Here is a 19,905-nt window from a genome sequence, read left to right on the forward strand (position 1 = left end):
ATCCTAGGGAGGGGCTAAATAATGAGGTCCCAAACTGTATTTATAGTTCTGCCTGAAAGGACTTCCTGGTCCTTGATCATTAAGAGGGTCACTGATCTATTGCAAGACTAATCAATAAATTGATATTTTTACCCAAAAACCAATCTTTTGATTATTTTAATCATAACAGCCTGTAACAACATATCACAAAATCTTACACCAAGACCAAAAGGGATATAAGAAGACCTATTAACATAATTGATTATATTAATAATAAAAATAACAAAAATCATAAAATTCAACCAAAAAAATTTCATCAATAGATGAAGAAAGAGCTTTTAACAAAATATAACATTCATTCCTATTAATAACCCTTGAACATAGACATAAATGGATTTTTCCTTAGAATGATAAGAAGCACATACCTAAAACCATCAGCAAACATTATCTCTAATGGGGATAAATTAGAAGCCTTCCCTATAAGATCAGGAGTGAAATAATAATGCTCATTATCACAAATGTTGTACAGTATTTTTATTAGAAATCCTAGCAATAGCAATAAGACAGGAAAAAGAAATTAAAGGAATAATGGGCAAAGAGGTAATCAAACTATCTCTTTTTACAGACAATATGATGGTATCCATGGAAAATCCTAGAGATTCAACTAAAAAGTAGTTGAAACTATCAATTATTTTAGCTAAGTAGCAGGATATAAAATAAGCTCACCTAAGTCATTAACATTTCTTTATACCACCAACAAAATCCTGTCAGAAGACATAGTAAAAGATAAACCATTTAAAATAACTATAGACAGAGTAAAATACCTAGGAGTATACCTGCCCAAACAAACTCAGGAACTACAAGAACATGATTATACACTTTTTATACAAACAAAATCAGATCTAAATAATTGGGAAAATATTAATTGTTCATGGAAGGAAAATCTACATAATAACAATAATATTACAAAGACTGACCAATACAATGATCCACCACAACTCCAAAAAACTTAAGATATAAAATGCTATCCACATCCAGAGAAAGAACCGATGGACTCTGAATGAAAACTGAAGCATAGACAGTTTTAGACTTTATCTAAAGAAAACCCCATGCAAAAAAAAAAAAAATCTATATTTACTATACAATACCATGCTCTCTCACTCTCTCTCCTACCCCTCTGCTGGGCTACTGTGGTGCAAAGAGGGGGTATAACAGCCTTGCAGGCTTTGCTGCAGAGTTCTTCTGTCAGTTGATAAAGGGTTTTAGAATCTTGGGAAAGTCAGTTGACCCTGGGAACTTGTGAAGAGGATCAGGGTCAATGTGAGCTCCTTCTTTGGATTGAAATTTGGCCTATATTTTGCAGCTTTTCCTTTAAAATTGTTAGTTTAGCTAATTCCTTTGAGTCTCCCTAGCCTTCCTTATTCCCATCTTCATTTTCCCTACCTGAATGTCTGAGTTTTGAAAGGAGAGTAGATCTGAGTGTTAGTTTCAAATCTTGAGAGTTTAGTCAAATAGGGCTCACCCTTGTTACAAACTTATCTATTGAATTACTGTATCCAACTTCCCTACCCCTTTTGGCTACAAACCCTCTCCAGGCTGAGTGGGCTGGTCCCTACTCAGTCTCACATTCCTGTCTCCCTTCCCCCACCTGAAGCTTTCTCTAGGCGGCTGTTAGGGCTACCTAATATCCTCTAACCTTTCCAATCAACCCTAGAAAACAGTAAACCCCGTTTGTCTTTAATCAAAACCCTTTGGCTACTTCATTAGTTGATTACTTAGAGAGGGAGGAGGAGAGAGAAGGAATAACATTCTCTCTGGAGTTTGAGGGAAGCTGAAGGTATCCATTTTGGAGGAAGCGTAACTTCAGTACCTCCTTCTAGTCCCTTCCTTAGTGAACCCGTGAAACTGACTAAAGCCTCAAGTCAGTTTCAAGCCCCTTCTTGGCTGGTTCTAACCTGGCTCTGTAAAGTGTCCTTTTACTTGAAGGGCTCAGACTGTTTCCCTTCAGTGTTTTGTCTCTAACCCGAGTATCCAGTCTGTGTTTCCCTGCTGCTGTTGCCTGCCTTAGATTAACTCATCCTCTCCTTTGCAGCTCTTTGTACCTCAGTGTTATATTCCCTAAACTCAGACATTCCCTTACTGCTCCTATCACCTCAACTTACCACCTTTACCATTATACCTTCCTTATTCACTTTACTGCCTTAGGGATTCACAAACCCTATCCACAGTGCCTATCCTCAATTCCAACCATACCTCTGCCTTAATTTCCCTACTACCTATAGCCTAATCCCCTTATTACCTCCCTGCAATATTCCCTTATTATATCCTGAATTTCACTAGTGCTCCCTGGTCACCTCCCAAAAAAAAAACAATGTTTTTTGTTTTTTTTTTAACTTTCCAAATAAAAGAAGAAAACCAGAGGTAGAGAAAGACTAACACTGCTGCCTCTGGATAGAGGGCTTGACTTGAGGCCTCAAGAAAGAGTAGACTTTTACCTCACTCTGCAAACCCACCTATGTTGTACTCCCTCTCTTCTGTCTTCCATCCCTTCTTTCTTCCATCCCTCTAAGATAGGGTATCTGTCCATCCCCAGTGTTACTTGCCCTCTCTTATGTATGTCCCTGTATGGCCCTCATGTGTCTGGCCCTATGTATTTTCCCCCTCCCTTAGAGGTAGTCCTCTACATAACTGGTCCCAGTCCTTCCAGCTCTTACTTCTTTGACCCAGGCCCCCATGTGTCCTTGAATCATGTACTGGGTTCCTAAACTCACAGGTGGGAAATTGCCCTTCCTAAATTTTTCTTTCCCTTCCCTATATCAACAAGCAAATTCAAATTATTTAAAAATCATTTTACATAGAGGTTCAATTATATAAAATGAAAAATGTATATTTTTATCATTTCTTTATTTTTCTTGTTTTTTCCCCAAAATATGGCTGATGTAGAAATTTTTTGCATGACTTTATATGTATAATGAGTATCATATTTCTTGGCAACTCAGTGAGTAGGGGAAGCACTGGAAGGGGAGAAAGAATTTAGAGCTGAAAATAAAAATAAATTATTTTTTAAAATAACGAATAAAACCATATGATCCTGGAGTTATTTCTTTGGAAGATCACTTAGGGCTCATTCAATTTCTTGTTGTGAGATTATATTGTGCAATTTCTCTTATTTCTTGTTCTGTTCACCCGAGTATTGTATTCATCTATTTCTTTTAAGTTCTCAGTTTTTTGCTATATGAATATTTTTATACTCACATATATTTTACACTTGTATTTAGACAAAATAGTTTGTAAAACTTTTCTTTATTTTGTCTTCATCTATTGTGATCACTTTTTTCATTTTTTATATAAATGATTTAGAATGTTTTTAATCAAATAACCTAATGTCTTGGCAATATTATTAGTCTTTTTTAAATTAAATTTTATTTTTAATTAAATTTTAATTTTATTAAATTTTGTTTTTTTAATAAGGAAAAAATTCTCCCACTTATCCTTTACCCAACCCCCAACTGAGAATGAATAAAAATGAAACCACTATGACAAACATATTTAGAGAGTCAAAACAAATTTCTGCATTGGCCATATCTGAAAGGAAAAATATATAAATATATAACATATATGAGTATGTCTCAGCTTGTACTCTAAGTCATCCCTCTATCAAGAAGTAGGTAGCATGTTTCATTATTAGTTCTCTTGAATTGTGGTTGATCATTACACTGATAAGAATTCTTAAGTTTTTCAAAGCTGCTTGTCTTCTCAATATTATTATCAAAGCATAAACTATTCTCCAAGTTCTATTCTCACTTTATTTTGTATCAACCCATACAAGTCTTCCCAAGTTTTTTTCTGAAACTATTTTCATCATTTCTTAAAATTCAATAGTATTATTCTATCACATTTATATACTAAAACTTATTAGACATTTTCCAATTAAAAGGTATCCACTTATTTTCCAATTCTTTTCCACCAGCAAAAAAAAAAACCTGCTATATTTTTCTACATTTTTCAACAGTTTGTTTCTCTTAGGACTCATCCCACCCTTAACCTTCTCTTCCTCTGATTCTCCCTTCCTCCTAATTCCCTGCTAAGAAAAATGAATTTCTATATTAAATTGTATGTTTGTATTTTTTCAGTCCTTCAGATGACAGTAAGATGCAAATGTCAGAAGCTCCCACTACCCCTTCCCCTTTGTATGAACTTCTATTTGGCCCACTCCAACATGTGAGATGATTTTTTCATAACCTTCCTTTCCCTCCCCACCCCTAATGTATCTTCTTTCTCTCTCTTTTCAAACTTTTTCAAGATCATCAAGATTTAAGCAAATTTCATGATTTCTTCTAATTAGACTCCCTCTATAATCAGTAATGATAGTAAGATTCAGAGGGGATAAAATGTATCATCTCACCATAGTTGAATATAAATAAATTTATCTTTGATTAGTCTCTTATGGTTGTTCATTCATGTTTGCCTTTTATTTCTTTTAACTTCTATATTTGAACTTCAGAGTTTCTGCACAGCTCTAGTCTTGAATTATAAATGCTTAGAAGTCCTCTATTTAATTAAAAAATCTATTTTTCTCTTTATAGGACTATATTTAGTTTTTCTGAGTAAATTAATTTCAGCTTTAAACTCAAATTCTTTGCCTTCTGGAATATTATATTCCAAGTTCTTCATTCCTTCATATAGTGCCTGCTAAATCCTGTATGATCCTGTGCCTTCTCCATCACTGAATTTTTTTTGTAGATATCTGCAGGATTTTTTTTTCTTTGACTTTTAAACTCTGAATTTTGTCTATGATGTTTCTAAGAGTTTTGAGGGTTTGATTTTTCAGGAGATGATTGTAGGATTAGTTCTATTTCTATTTAGTTGAGTTCTAAGAGATAAGAGCAGGTTTTTTTAATATTTCTTAAAATATGGAGCAGCTAGAGTGCCAGGCCTGGATTTGGGAGAATCTGGGTTCAAATCTGGCCTCAGACACTTCCTAGCTGTGTAATTGTGGGCATCATTTAGCCCAATTGCCTAGCCTTACCTGTCTTCTGCCTTAGAAACTATACTAAGACAGAAGGTATGGGGTTTTTTTAAGTTTTTTTAAACATATGATGCCTTGGGTTCTTTTGTTGTTGCTGTTGTTGTTGTTGTGTTGTCTTTCAAAGAGTCTGATTTCAATATTTTTCTCCCCAATCAGTTTTCAAGGTAAGTTTCTTTTTATATTGATTTGGTCTTTGTTTTGTTTTTTTCTGAGACACCCTATCTTTTCCTCTGTTTTTTTTTTACTACCTAGCTGCTGCTCATAAAGAAATAAAGGTTCTCCCCAACAATCTAGGAATAAAATTGATATTCTTATTTTATTACAATGATAGATCTAGAGATGGGAGGAACCTTAGAGTGAAGTTACCTAATCCAAACTTTTCACTTTACAGATTAGAAAACTCAGATCTAAGGAATGAAGTGATTTTCCAAGGTCACACAGATGAATCAAAAATGGAGTTGGTATTTGAACCCAGGGCATCTAACTCCAAATGCAGTATTTTTTTTCCTCTGTATCATGTTGCTAAAAAGGTAATACACACACACATATAAAGCTCCATATGTACACATACATCAGACATACACTTTAAATCTTACCCATAATTTGTTAATTTTTGAATTCTAGAAATTAACCTGGATTACTTGAAGTATGTAAAAAGCTGAGGGTAAAGTGAGCTTTGCTTCCTCTCTACTAATAAATTCCATGGGAAAAATCAATCCAGGTATGAAGTTCAGGATATGGGTGAAAAAAGAATGCTAAGAGGTTTGCTCCCACTGTGTAGTCCCCCACATGCAAAAATCACAGCATCACCAGCAGATTGGCCTCTCTGGAGAAGGAATTCTGAAATGAAATTGCTGGCTTTGACTTGATCTACGGCTGATCAATAGCTTGATATGAGAAAGGGCAGAGATGCATCCAACTGTCCCATTCACACCCCTCAATGTATCTCCCTTGATTCATCAAAGGTCCTTCTATGTTCCCCCAAATCTCTGGTACTTCTGCCACAGTCCTTTCAAGCCTATTAATAACATCTAATCTTCAGAATTATCCTGGAAGGTAGAGGAAACTGATATTATTTATTATCCCTGCTTGAGCAGTGAAAAAACCAAGACCCAGAATATTTCAGTGGCTTACCCAAAATCATACTCTGAGTTATTGGCAGAGGAACGTCTAGAAACTTTGTCTCCCGACTCATTCACAATAAGAGAGATCATGCAGTACAATGAGGAGATCTCTGACTTTGGAGTCATATGATAAAGTCTAAATCCCCTCCACTGATGCTTACTACCTGTATGACCTTGGGCAAATCACTTAATCTCTGGGGGTTTCAGTCTCTTCATCTCTAATATTAGGACTAGATGACCTCGGAAGTCCCTCCCAGCCCAAATCTATTATCCTACTATAAGGATGAAATTATATAGTCTAGGCATTGCAAGACTAGGTCTTAGCATAGATTGTGTCCCTTCCATATCATCTGATGTACTAAGAATTTCTTTGATCTTGGATTCCTTCTACATAGTGAGAAGAATGATAGGACTCAGAACCTCGAGGGAAGTCATTTTTTATTTATATTAGACATGGTGGGTTGGTATGTTGGAGGGATGTTCCAAAGTAAGGGGTCCCCAAGAGCTGAGGGAAGTTTCAGAGTGAGACAGCAGTTGGGATATAGTAGAATCAGGGTGGAGGGAATGCATGTTGACTGGCTGAGGTTCCTCCTCAAAATGGAGGCTCCAGGAGGAAGTCATCAATGGAAATATGTTCGTAGAACACTGGGAAATTAGAAAAAATAAAAAAAGGGCCAGCTCAGTATCCAAACCCACTCCATGAGAGAGCTATATCCACAGATTAAATTAGAATCAAACATGTTCATCTCCAGTGTGATTTATGGGAAAATAGATAACAAGAATTCTATCTACTATCAAGGACCAAAGAAACAATATCCTCTCTGAGAGAGGGTAATGTGGTCTGATTCTGGGAAAGAGACTAATGGAAATGACTACCTCATTTGATCCTCTCAAACAGTGATGTGCCCCCTCCTGAGGGTCTTTTTGTCCCCTTTATCCTGCCAGAATCTCTTCTCACTCTTATCTAACTACTGTTAGAACATAGACTACAAATACAAATCCTGAACAATGTCTTTTTCTTTAATGTCTCTGAGGGAACACCCCATTCCAATAAAGTTAATCTGCTTCCATAACCTACATATCCTTTGTCTTTTCTTGCTGTTGTTGCACATGCAAGAAATCTGGGTAGGGGATCTAGGGAAGCAGGAAGTCAGCTCCTGATGCCAAGAGTTCTCTTCCACTCTGAGAATTACTCATAGAGCCAGTAGATTGTATCAGCAAGGTGCAGACCCTCTAGGCTGGTATTGCTAAACTGGGCTTAATACAGAGGTCATTGTGCTAACAGGGGGTAGAGTAAAAGATCCAGATGAGACCTCTTCATGGAAAAGCAGTGCAGCTCTAAGGGATTCTGGGATTCCTAGGTGGCTTTCTCTGAACCTTCTATGCCTCAAGGGAAGTCTGGATTTCAGGTTATGCTGCAATATGCCTGACATCTTGGGCAAGGAAAACATCAGAGATTTTGAGTGGTAAAAAATTTTCTAGCAGGATCACTGAAAGCTTCATCCTTAAGGATGCCTTCTGAGTCCTTTCCTATTCTCTAAGGAGTATCTATGTCAGCTACAATGGGATACTGACAGCCACTCGGTCTTCAAACGAGTCATTTCCCTGCCTGACTTCCACATATCTTCCCTCTGCCAATCTGTTTCCCTCTTCTCCTTACCAAATTTGTCCCAAGACTCATTTCTTCCCCAAATTTCCCCCAACTAATCTCACCTCATTCTGGTTATTCCATTGCTCCATAACCCTCAGCACTAATGAATACAGTTGACATTATTTCTTTTATTCTCAAACTGACTTGTTGCTAAGCAAGTTTTTCTAAATTCAGGCCCAGGAGTATAACCAGCTTCCTATGAGCAGAGCCCTCTTATATATAGCTGATATCTGCATCTTGGGTATGGGTTTGTCCCAAACCTCTTAATTCCTTTATATTGTCTCCTACCTTCTTTCCTACCACCTCCCTCATCAAATACAAGGGTTTTTGAGGACAGTCTGTAAATAAAATGACCTTATCTTATTTAATGTAAGGACCTTCCAAAATTCCCTTCAGAGTTTTGAGGATTTTGACACCTCTTGGCTCTACCCCTTTTCTTCTCTCCCCTCCCCACTTGGAAATGGATTGTAATCCTTCTCCAAGTCCCTGACCTGGATGTCTCTTGTTATCAAGACTTCATTTATCACATTGATGCAAAGGACTACCACATTTACATTTACAGTCTTTAATTGTTTTATGAACCCATGGAGAACCTCTTGATGTATATGTCTCAATGGCACCTCCTCCTCAAACTCAGCATGTCCATCTACCCAGTCTTCCTTCTGACTGACCGTATTATTTTTGTCTGGAGCAGCATTCATCTAACTTAGCACAGTCATAACCTTGAGCTTTATCCTTGACCCGTCTCTCTCCAGAACTCTCGTATATTAATAAACTCTGACCAATCCACTTCTGCAACATAGATCACATCCATCCCCTTTTCTCTATTCCAGCTGCCATCACCTTAATTCTTACTCTAGTAGTAGTAGTGATAGTAGTTATAGTAGTTGTAGTAGTAGTAGTAGTAGTAGTAGTAGTAGTAGTAGTAGTAGTAGTAGTAGTAGTAGTAGTAGTAGTAAATAGTTAGCATTTCCATAGTGCCTACTATGCAGGTTCTGTACTAAGTGCCTTACAAATATTACCTCATTTGATCCTCACAGCAACTCTGGGAAATAGACACTATTATTATCCTTATTTTGGAACTGAGAAAACTGAGACAAACAGAGCTTAAATGACTTGTTCAAAGCCACATAGTTGGTAAATGTCTAGGGCTGAATGTAATTCTAAAGGAAGTAGCAGTGTTAGATCTAAGTGGGGCATGGGGGTCCTGAAGTCTTTTTTTATTTTTCACCAGTTAGCACTAGTTAAACATAGACTATGTTATTGATCAGTTAGAAGAGTCATGCACTGTTCTGTAGTTATGTCCATCTTGTACAGTTGCATATTATTATTCACTTGTACTGTTCCATCCTGTTACTAGTTAGTTAGTTAGACTGGTCTTATCCTGTACTGTGCCCTCCCTTGTTTCAAACCAAGATCGAAACATTCCAGGGAGATAGTACAGTTTTCTGCCTAGAATGCTCCAAAGTACGGTGGGTGGGGGTGGGGAGGAAGGGGAGAAGTGTTCAATAAATATGCAAACCCCGATCCACACCTTGAGCTATTCCACCAACCCTGAGGCTATTTCATTGCCCTAACCCTCTTATTCTTCAAATACTTTGATACGTCCGGAGGAAAATGGAGTTTTCAGCCTCCCATTCCTGAGGTGAGACCCTGCTACAAACTTTGGAGTGTTTTTCCCACAACTATAGGTTCAAAGTCCTATCCACTATGCCACCTCATTGCCTCTCTAACTCTCCAGATTTTTTATAATAGCCTCCTAATTAGTACTCTTACCTCTAATATCTCCAAGCTCCAATCTGTCCTTAATACAATTGCCAACATGATCTTTCTTATTCATGAATCTAATTGTACCTTAATAACTTTCACTGGCCCAACTTCAGAATCCTTTGCCCATAAGTCAAGGCTTAGTACAACCTAGAACCACCCTACCTTTTCCATTCTTGCTGTTATGGAAGAACTGTTCTGATTTGCTAGGATTTTTCCACAAGCATCCCAATAAAGTTAAAAAGGTTTATTTGGGAGATTGATGGCTAGGGGACATCTCCCCAGTGGGAGTCTGCCTGCCTAAAGTGTCAAAAAGTGGAGTTTTTGTTGGTTTTAGGGGTGAACTGAGTACTTGACAAACAAAGGGGCAGGAGACATGTGACTTACAGGTGAATATGAGGGAACTGAAGATGGTACGTGTGGGAAGGGTTTGGGATCAGTATGTGAACTCAAGGATGGGTAACTTTTGGGGGAGATCTGAGGTTGACATTGTAAAAGGCAAGGGCAGGAGAATGGGGAAAGGGCCTTGGGTTGAAGAAGTAGTATATCAGGAGATACGCATGTCTCAGAAGGGAAGAACATGAATGCCATCTTTATTCATTTATCTCAGTTTTATGGGTGGTCATCAGGGATGGTCTTCTCTGGCCAGATAAGTTTAGGGGAATATTTCATTCATTCTCTGAAACTTCTGGGTTTTTTGCATCCCTCAACATTTCCTCCTCTATTTCTGGATTCCACACATTAACTCACATTATTTTTCTCCCTATACATCACACCAAGTAAACTGGGCAACTCTATACCCTGAATAATCACTGGGCTCTCCCAACCTATGTTCCCTAAGCCTAAAACATCTTCCCTCGCCTCTTTCTCCTGTGGAATCTATATTTTAAAAACCAATTCAGATGCCACCTTCTCAATGAAATCTTCCCTGATCACCTCTGCCAGTAAGAACTTTGCATCTCTCTACTGCACTCATAATATCTAACTGTGTATCATTGTGTCTTAAACACAAACTCTTTGTGTTTTCCCATTGTAGGCTACAATGAAGGCAGGATCAATGTCCTATGTAAACTTTGCATCTCCCACACAGAACTTTAGACATAGAAAGAATAAAGAAATATAATTAGTTGAGTCTCTAAAAGAATAACCTTCTTTTTCACTTAACCCTGCTGGCCAATCCCTCCTTTCCTTGTTAATTTCTGCTTTTGAGAGTGGAAGAATTATGCGATTCATACATTTCAGAGGCAAAAACACTCCTGGAGCAAGGAGAATCTCAAAAAGGATAAGAAAAGGTCACCTTGTTTCCCCACCCTGTGTTGCCAGTCTGCTCCCCACCATAATTTGCAAATCAACTGGGAAAGAAATTATGCCTATTTTTCTATTTCTTTTCCATGAAGAAATTAGCCCTCAAGGTATTCTCAGAACACAAAACTATACAACATTAGGTACTAAGAACACTCTTCTCCTTAAAATTCAATGTTTATGCTCTCTGGTAGTTTTATGAAAGCCACAGATTAAAGGATTTGAAGTTGAAATGGACCCGAGATTTTCCCATCCAGCAACTTGTAAATCTCCTAGATAACAAATGATAAGATACAGGGCAGAATGAATTCTACCAAATAAACAGAAAATTTTGATCTAGCCTGGGAGAATGTAAGTTCCTTGATAACATAGTTGTTTCTTTTTTTGTTTGTTTTTGCATAAGTTGTATGTATGTGGCTGTCTAAATATAGAAGTATAGCTCAATGGTGGCATGGATTGGGAAAATCAAAGAACATGTCCAACTTTGCAGAAAGTGAAAAAAGAACCTCATGCGTACCCTCAGAATGCTAGTTGGGGTAGGGTCAGGCAGGGTCGAGACTGTCAGAGGATACAATAATTTCTCCTGCATCCAAGAAAGGTATAGGGTTTTAATCATACCCTTAGGCCACCCTTCAAATATTTTAGTGTAGGGGTATAAAGTTTAGGAGTTCTGAATAAAAGTTTTAGTCCTTAGCTTCTCTTACCAGTCAAGCTCCTTCCTATTAAATGCTGTAATGCAAAGTGGCTAACAGAAACTTTTTGCTTCTGTAATTTCTAATGGTCACAAAAAGTCAGTTAAACATCTTAGAATATTCAGAAAGTCAGTTAGAACTTAAAGCTATAAATAGAGGTGAAGTTCCAACTGACGGGGCTTTTGCCTTCTGGCTTTCCCTGTGGCTGGAGGCTTTTGCTTTGGCCTTTGGGCTTTGGCCTAATTGCTTCGGCCTTGGCCGGTGCTTGTTTTGTTTTGGAGAAATTTGGACCTATCTCATTTCTCTAGACCTCTCCCTGATCTCCCATCTCCATCCCTCCCCTTCCCTCATTTCCTTTGGGTTCTGGTTGGCAGGGAGGGCTTGGTGATTGAACATAGTGGGTTTTAGTTTCTTTAGATAATTGGAGTATCCTCAAATAAGTTATCCCTAGGTTTGATAAAGACTTTATTTAAAAGGCAGTCAAATCCTCCTGACTGGGGGAGCTGGTCTCTCTCTCTGTCTAAACCTCTCCTCGACCCATCCCCCACCCTCACCCCTCTCCCTGGCAGCAGCTAGAAAATCCTGAACCCCTCCCCCTTCTGACTGACCCTGGTATTAATAAATCCTCTTGTTGCCTATTCAAACCCTGTGGTGAGTCATTGTGTCGAAAATTAAGACAAGGGCCAAGAGGAAAGAATCATTTTCCTTTATTTCTTGGGACAACTGGGGCATCCATCTTGACAGGAAGTACCTCCCCAAGACTTCCTCCAGCCATCAGTTTGACTGGCAGGGAGGGGCCCTCTCGACCCCTCCCTCAAGAGACTTGGAAACTAACAAGAGAAACCCTCCAGTCAAGCCTAAACGTTTCTTACTGGCCCTGGTTTCCTCCCTGCATCCTCTGTCTCAAGCCTGGGGGAATAAACCTGTTTGAGCTGCCCTCTCCTACATACCCCATTTCCTTTATCTCCTATACCTTCCCATACCTTCATTCCTCCTCCAATCACCTTATAATCCCTTATTCCCTTTTATCCTTCCTCACACCCACCTACTCAGCTTATTTACTTTTATTATTTTTTGATAACAATGTTGATTACACAAAAGGTCATGCCTACTCTTGTTTGATCATTTTTTCAATCACGTTCAATTCTTTAAGACCCCATTTGGGGTTTTCTTTGCAAAGATGGTAGTAGAGTGGTTTGTCATTTACTTCTCCAGGTCGCTTTACTGAAGAGGAATTGAGGCAAACAGGGCTAAGTGACCTGCTCAGAGTCACACAGCTAGTGAGTGTCTGAGGGTGGATTTGAACTCCTCTTTGGGAAGAGGACACAAAACCAAGTGAGCCCATTATTCTAAACAATATAGCAAAATGAAATTGGAAAATTTCTTTAATTTAGAATATTCTAAACATTGTTAAGACTAAGCCCTTTGAGATCCCATTTTTATGGGGTTTTCCTGACAAAGATATTAGAGTGATTCATCATTTTCACTTCCAGGGTACCCATAAGGAAACTGAGCATTGCCCCAGGGTTGCACAGTTAGTGAACTGGTGTTAGACTTTTGCCCTGACTCCCCGGCACACTCTCCACTTCATCACCCTGCTGCCTGTTCTAAATGTACAAAAAGAGTAATTAAGCTTGTACTTGGCCACACCCGACTCAGGCCACACTTCCTGGTAGTTTATGCACAATCAATTCAATAATTTTATAGGTTAGGTTCAATAATTTGTAGGTCATTTGCCATTTAACAGAAGATTTACTTAGCCATAGTAGTTTAGGCATTGAGAACCCTTGGAGCTGATTCAGCTGATCAAAGCTCCCTTGACTTGAGTTGCCCATGATGATCCACCAATCAACCATCTGAGCACCACTTTACATCCTCCTGGGTGCTTAGCATTCAGACAATGTGGATGTGATTTCTCCTACAGTCTAAGTCTTGGTTCTGTAAGAAGGAAAATTTAGGTATTTATAGATATATATTAAAATATGTGGCCGCCAGGAATCAACAATTTAGGTTGATTCCGTAATTAAATCAGACCCAAGTCAGCATCGGGTTGAAGACTTTATTTACAGTCTGGTAGGTAAAAAGTAGGAATAAAGAGAAAAAGGGAGAGGCTAGTCCAGGCCAAAGGCCTGGACGGAGAGAGAAGAAGGTTACAAAGCTTAATAAATGAAGCTGTAAGCCACAAGGCCCAACAGCCAGATAGGCAGAGTTTAGAATTGGCCCAGCTAGGCCAAGGAAGTCAGCCTAACTTACCCACGTGACAATATAGAGTGTAAGCTGTCTGTGGTCTCAGGAGATGCTTCTTCTTCCAGTTCGAGACGGCAACTGCCCCCACAGGAAGTTCACTAACTTACTTAAAGAGATAGTGTCTTTCATCACTTCCTGTGGTCCACCTCTAATTCAAATGGACAAATGGCAGTTTCTACATTGATTTGGACTGCCCAAAGGGCAGTCCCTTATTCTTGATTTGTTACTTATTGTCACCTGTGGGTAACTCGTCTCCCCTCCCCACTAAGGGAGGTTAGGGTGACATCATTAGCACGCCTAGGTTGAATAGAATTTTGACTATTAATGGGCTCGAGCTAATTCTATTTACACAGTTCCTCTGAGTCAATCAAGTAGTCTTTTGAGGGGAGGGAATTAGCCTAATTCACAAGGGACAAAGGATTAGGATTTTGCTCTTACTTTATTCCCTTCACTCCTTGGTCCTTAAGGCCTTCTAGAGTATTAGATTGGATTTCATTAGGTCTATTAGTAGTATATCTTGAACTCCAGCATTTAAAAAGACTTTATACAAGGAGTACAAAAAGAGGGAGAGAAAAACTACAACAAAAGTAGAGCCCAAACTAAACAAAATTATGTAACAGTTCCCTAAGAATCTGAATTGGGGAGTGTCCAGGAATAACTGAGTCCTGAGACTCAGTGATTGATTCTATGTGGTGAGTGATGTCAGTGAGGCTCTCAATTTCAAAAAGTGACCATAATAAGCAGGAGCAGCAACAGTCATCTCAGACCAGCTATACAACAAAGGCCCTTTCTGCATAGTCACTGTTCCTCATCACAGTTCTTTGGGCTCCTGGGGAAATTGAGCCTTTTCCTTTATAATTCCACCCCCCAAAGGCTGGTGTCAAAAGAATCAAGGCAAAATTTTGACCTACCCATCAAAACTGACTATATACTTTCAGGGAAAAGTATGGGCATTGAATAAAATAGAAGAGTTCCAAGCATTCTTAAAGAAAAGACCAGAACTAAATGGATAATTTGATGTCCATATACAAAATTCAAGAGAACCATAAAAAGGTAAATAAGTAAGAGAAAAAAAATTTTAAGGACTTCAATAAAGTCAAATTAATTACATTCCTATATGGAAAAATGATATCTGCAACTCTTAAAAAGTGTTTTCATTATCATAGTAGATAGAAGAAATATTCATAGGCAGAAGTTCTGTTATTAAGCTGTTTAGAATGATATATAAAAAACTAGGGGGAAAAAGAATTGTACTAATAGAAACTGAAGGAAGAGGTAAAATAAGGTAAATTATACCACATAAAGAGGCTCGTTGGGTGGTGATGGGGAATACTATTATGAGAACAGAAAGAAGAGAGTGGTGACAGGTAATAATTAAACTTTACTCTCAGTGGAATCAGTCCTTAGATGGAAGAACAGCCAGATTCATTAAGGTATAGAATTCTATTTCACCCTATAGAGAAGTAGAAAGGAAATAAGGAAGGGGGAGGAGGTTGGAGGGTAAGTATTAAAAGAGAGGGAAAAGTTGGTGGGGTGGTGACCAAAAAATCCTAAAGAGAAATAGAATAAGAATGGAGAGGATGGGAAGAAAAGTAAAATAAGGGTGGGGGAAAGGGTGACCGATTAAAAACAAAACACTGATGTTGAAGGAAATAGCAAAAGAAGAAAGGGCAAGACTAAAAAAGGAAATCAAAATGATGGGAAACACACAGGTATTAATCATAGCTCTGAATGTGAATGGAATGAACTCACCCATTAAACACAAGCAGAGAGCAGAGTGTATTAAACACCAGAATCCTAGCATATGTTGTATAAAAGAAACACACGTGGGGCAGGTAGACACACACAGGATTAGGGTAAGAGACTGGAGCAGAATTTATTGGGTATCAACTGAGAAAAAGAAAGCAGGAGTCACAATCATATCTGGCAAAGCCAAAGTAAAAATAGATCTGATTAAAAGAGATAAGGAAGGTAATTACATCCTAATAAAAGGCAGCTTAGACAGTGAAGAAATATCAGTATTCAGCAATGAAAACAATTTTAAGAGTTATAGATATTATTTTTCCAAATAGGAATATAATCAATTTGACCCTATTGAAGCCCTTAAAATTTTTTTCCTCTTTCTTGTTTACCTTTTTATAGTTCCTTTGAATTTTGTATTTGGACATCATAATTTCCATTTAGTTCTGGTCTTTTCTTTAGGAATACTTGGAAATCTTCTATTTTATGAAATGCCCATAATTTCCCCTGAAAATATAGTCAATTTTGATGGGTAGATGATTCTTGGTTGTAGACCCAATTCTCTTGCCTTCCTGAATATCATATTCTAAGCCTCACAATCCTGTAGTGTGGAGGCTGCCCGATCCTGTGTAATCCTGACTGGGGCTCCTTGGTACCCAAATTGTCTCTTTCTGGCCATTTGCAATATTTTCTCCTTGGCCTGGAAGCTCTTGAATTTTGTTATAATATTCCTGGGGGCTGTCTTTTGGTAATTTAATGTAGGGGGTGATCTATGGATTCTTTCAATGTCTATTTTGCCCTCTTGTTCAAGGATATCAGGGCAGTTTTCTTGGAAAATTTCTTGTAACATGATGTCAAGGCTTTTCTTTTTTTCCAGGTTTTCTGATAGACTAATAATTCTCAAATTATCTCTCCTGGATATATTTTCCAGGTCAACTATCTTTTCAATGAACTATTTTATGTTTCCTTGTATTTTTTCATTTTTTTCATTTTGCTTTGTTAATTCTTGCTGTCTCATGAGATTATTAGCTTCCACTTGCCCAATTCTAGTCTTTAAAGACTGATTTTAGCTATGATCTTTTGATTTTCCTTTTTGGTTTGGTCCATGCTGATTTTCATGGCTTCCAGCCATGGTCAATTCTGGTCTTCAATTTGCTTATTACTTCATTTGACTTCTGGGCCTCTTTTTCCAATATGGAAAATTTTGTCTTTTAAACTGTTATTTTCTTTTTGTATTACTTTCTTTTCTTTTTCCCACTTTTCTTCTATCTTTCTTTTTTCTTTTTTTCATAAACCCTTACCTTCCATCTTAGAATCAATACTATGCATTGGTTCTAAAGCAGAAGAGTGGGAAGGACTAGGCAATAGGAATTAAGTGACTTTCCCAGGGTCACACAAGTAGGAAGTGTCTGAGATCAGATTTGAACCCAGGACCTCCCACATTTAGGTCTAGCTCTCAATCCACTGAACTACCCAGCTGCCCCCTCTTCTATCTTTATTACTTGTTTCTTGAACTCCTTTTTCAGTTTCTCAAGAGCTTGTGACCAATTTCCTTTTTTTTAAGTTTGGATGTGTTTGTCCAATCTGCTGTTACTTCTGTATTTTGCTCTTTTTCTCCATAGAAATTATTCAGGGTCAAGAGTTTTGTTTTGTTTTGTTTTGTTTTGCTCTTGCTTATTCCTTTTGCCACTAGTGGGTTGGGGTTCCTGCATATTGGTGGATATTGCTTTCTTGTCTCTCACAGGGCTTTGCCTTGATAGTATCTTTGCTTCCCAGTTAGAAGCTTGAGTGAGGGCAGGTAGATCTCTGATGTTCTTTGTGTAGTGCATTTTAAAGTATTTTGCCCTGAGGCTATCTTTCCACTCCCTGTTACCCCAGCTGTGGCCAGCCTTGTTTCTGCCCAAGCTCCAAGCTCTGCTGTCCATGCTCTGCACTCTTCAGCCTTGAGGCTCAAGTCTAGCTGCCAAGGCCTTGTACTGCCCTCAGGGTTGTCTGTGGTACTTTCAGCCAGCCCCCTGAGAATGTAAAGATTGTCCCAGCCCTTGCTCTGACTCTGGCTCAGTAGGTGGTGTCAGGGAGGGGTGATCAGCTTGCACTTTGATTAGTGCAATTTTACCCCCTTGTAGCATGGGAATCCCCAAACATTGTCTACCTTTAAGGCTGAATCCAGTGGGAAAGTCCCTTTACTAATCCAATTTGATTTCTGTCCTTTTGAGATCTTTTGTAATGATTGGTTGGAAAGAGATTCAGAAGGTTCCTGCTACTACATCGCAGTCTTGGTTCTGCCTCCTCATCAAATTTCTTAATGTCTATTTGTACCTGGCTGTTCCTCAGCTATTGATTCCACTGCCTCAGGCTTGCATCAGGCTGATCCACATACTACCAATTCCACTACTCTCATCAACTATTCCAGCAAGATAGATCCGTCCTACTGCTTTTCTTTTGGCAGAAGCTGATTGCCTGGTTTTCACCAACCAAACTTATTCTGTTCAGAGTCCATAGCTACCTCATTCTTCCCACCCCACAACACTCTGTCATGTTCATGCAATTTTTACTGTAGCCAATGGGATTTGAGGCTTATTTTTTCTAATAGAACCTTCATCTATATAAGAAAATAATTTATCCAAGGTCATATCCAGGGCCAGGGTCACAACTAGGATTCTTACAAAGCTCTTGGATTTCATTTTGGAGCTTTGTGTGAAATGAACACAGCCTGAGGGGGGGGGGGCTGTAAATTTTTTAAAAAACATTTCATTGTGTTTTGCATAATAGAACATGTTTAACCCAGATTAAATTGCCTGTTGGCATCAGAAAGGGAAAGGAAGGGAGAGATGGATAAAAGTTCAATCAAATAACTTAGGAAAACTTGTGTGAAAATTTGTTATTACATGTAATTGGTAAAAAAAAATTTAAAAAACATAAAATAAAAAAATTTCATTTTTTCTTCAATTACATGCAAAAACTATTTCAATGTTTTTTAAAATTTTGAGCCAAGTTCTTCTCTTCCTCTCCCTGAGATGGCAAGCAATTAGATATAGATTTTATGTATGTAATAATGTAAAACATTTTCCCATATTGGTCATTTTGTGGAAGACAACTCAAACCAAAAAATGAAGAACGTGAAATAGAGTATGTTTTGATCTGTATTTAATCTCTATCGGTTCCTTCTCTGGAAGCAGATGGCATTTTTCATCACAAGTCCTAAGGGAATGTCTTGGGTCACTGTATCACTAGGAATAGTTGTCATTCACAATTGTTCATCAATCAATATTGATGTCACTGTGTACAATATTCTGTGAGGATTTTTGATTATCAGCTCTCCTAGTTCCCGTTCCATAATAGATGCTGCCCTCCAGAGCTGATAGCTTACAATCTTCCTACCCGCTCAACACATACTCTTCTCCTTGGATGAAACCATGAGTACCTCTACCCTTCCTCCTACCACTGCTGTTCACCCACCCACACTCTCACCCAGATCTTCTCCACAAATTGGACTTCCATTGGCTCAGGCAGCCTGGTGCTCTGATTCCTGAGGTTTCACCTTCCCTGAAATTCCTCAACCAGGGTGCTTTGGCTTCAACTCTGGTCCATGACAATGAGTTTTCTCGGGTCCCCTAAATCCTCAGCAAAATCCTCAGACTTTGAACCTAATCCATTCCCTGAGATAAGAATCAAAAAGCCCACAGGAAATCATTGCAGCCACCATCATCCTGATCTCTAGCTACACTGTCCCCAACTCCACAAAGAAGGGACTTGAATGAATAAAAACATTTATTAAACACAAAAAATATTAACCACTGGACACACAAAGGCAACCTGCTGGTCACCACTACAAGGAAAACAGCGATTTGAGCGAGACAATTGACTAATTGGACTGCTCATGACTCAGATTCCTAAATTCCAGCCCTGACCATGACATTGGGAATTAAAGTGGGATTGTGGATAGAAGAAATAGGAAGCCAGACCAGTCAAGGAATACAAAGAAATTATTCTAGACAGAAAGCAAATGTGACGTAGGCACCATGGGGAACAGAAACCACAGGTCCAGCCAGCACACATGGGACCATGAACCTAAACAAAATGGGTACCTCTGCTTACATAGCAGGCACCTGAAAAATACTTGTTGATTGATTCATTAAGAGCGAAGAAGAAAGGCTGTGACTTTGGGAGAGAGCAGGAAGCAGGGTATATACACATTGGATATAGATTGTTTTACAGTTTGTTTATTCCCCTTGCTCCCCTGCTTCCAGGCTCAGGATGCTTTAGTATTTATTCTAAATGTTTACTTTTAGTTCTAAAGGATTAAATGTGATAAAATTGGTGATCAACACATCTTTTGCTCTGTTTTTGAAGAGAACACAGACAAGCAGAGAT

This window comes from Gracilinanus agilis, chromosome 5 (assembly GCF_016433145.1).
Source record: "Gracilinanus agilis isolate LMUSP501 chromosome 5, AgileGrace, whole genome shotgun sequence".
Lineage (NCBI taxonomy): Eukaryota > Metazoa > Chordata > Mammalia > Didelphimorphia > Didelphidae > Gracilinanus > Gracilinanus agilis.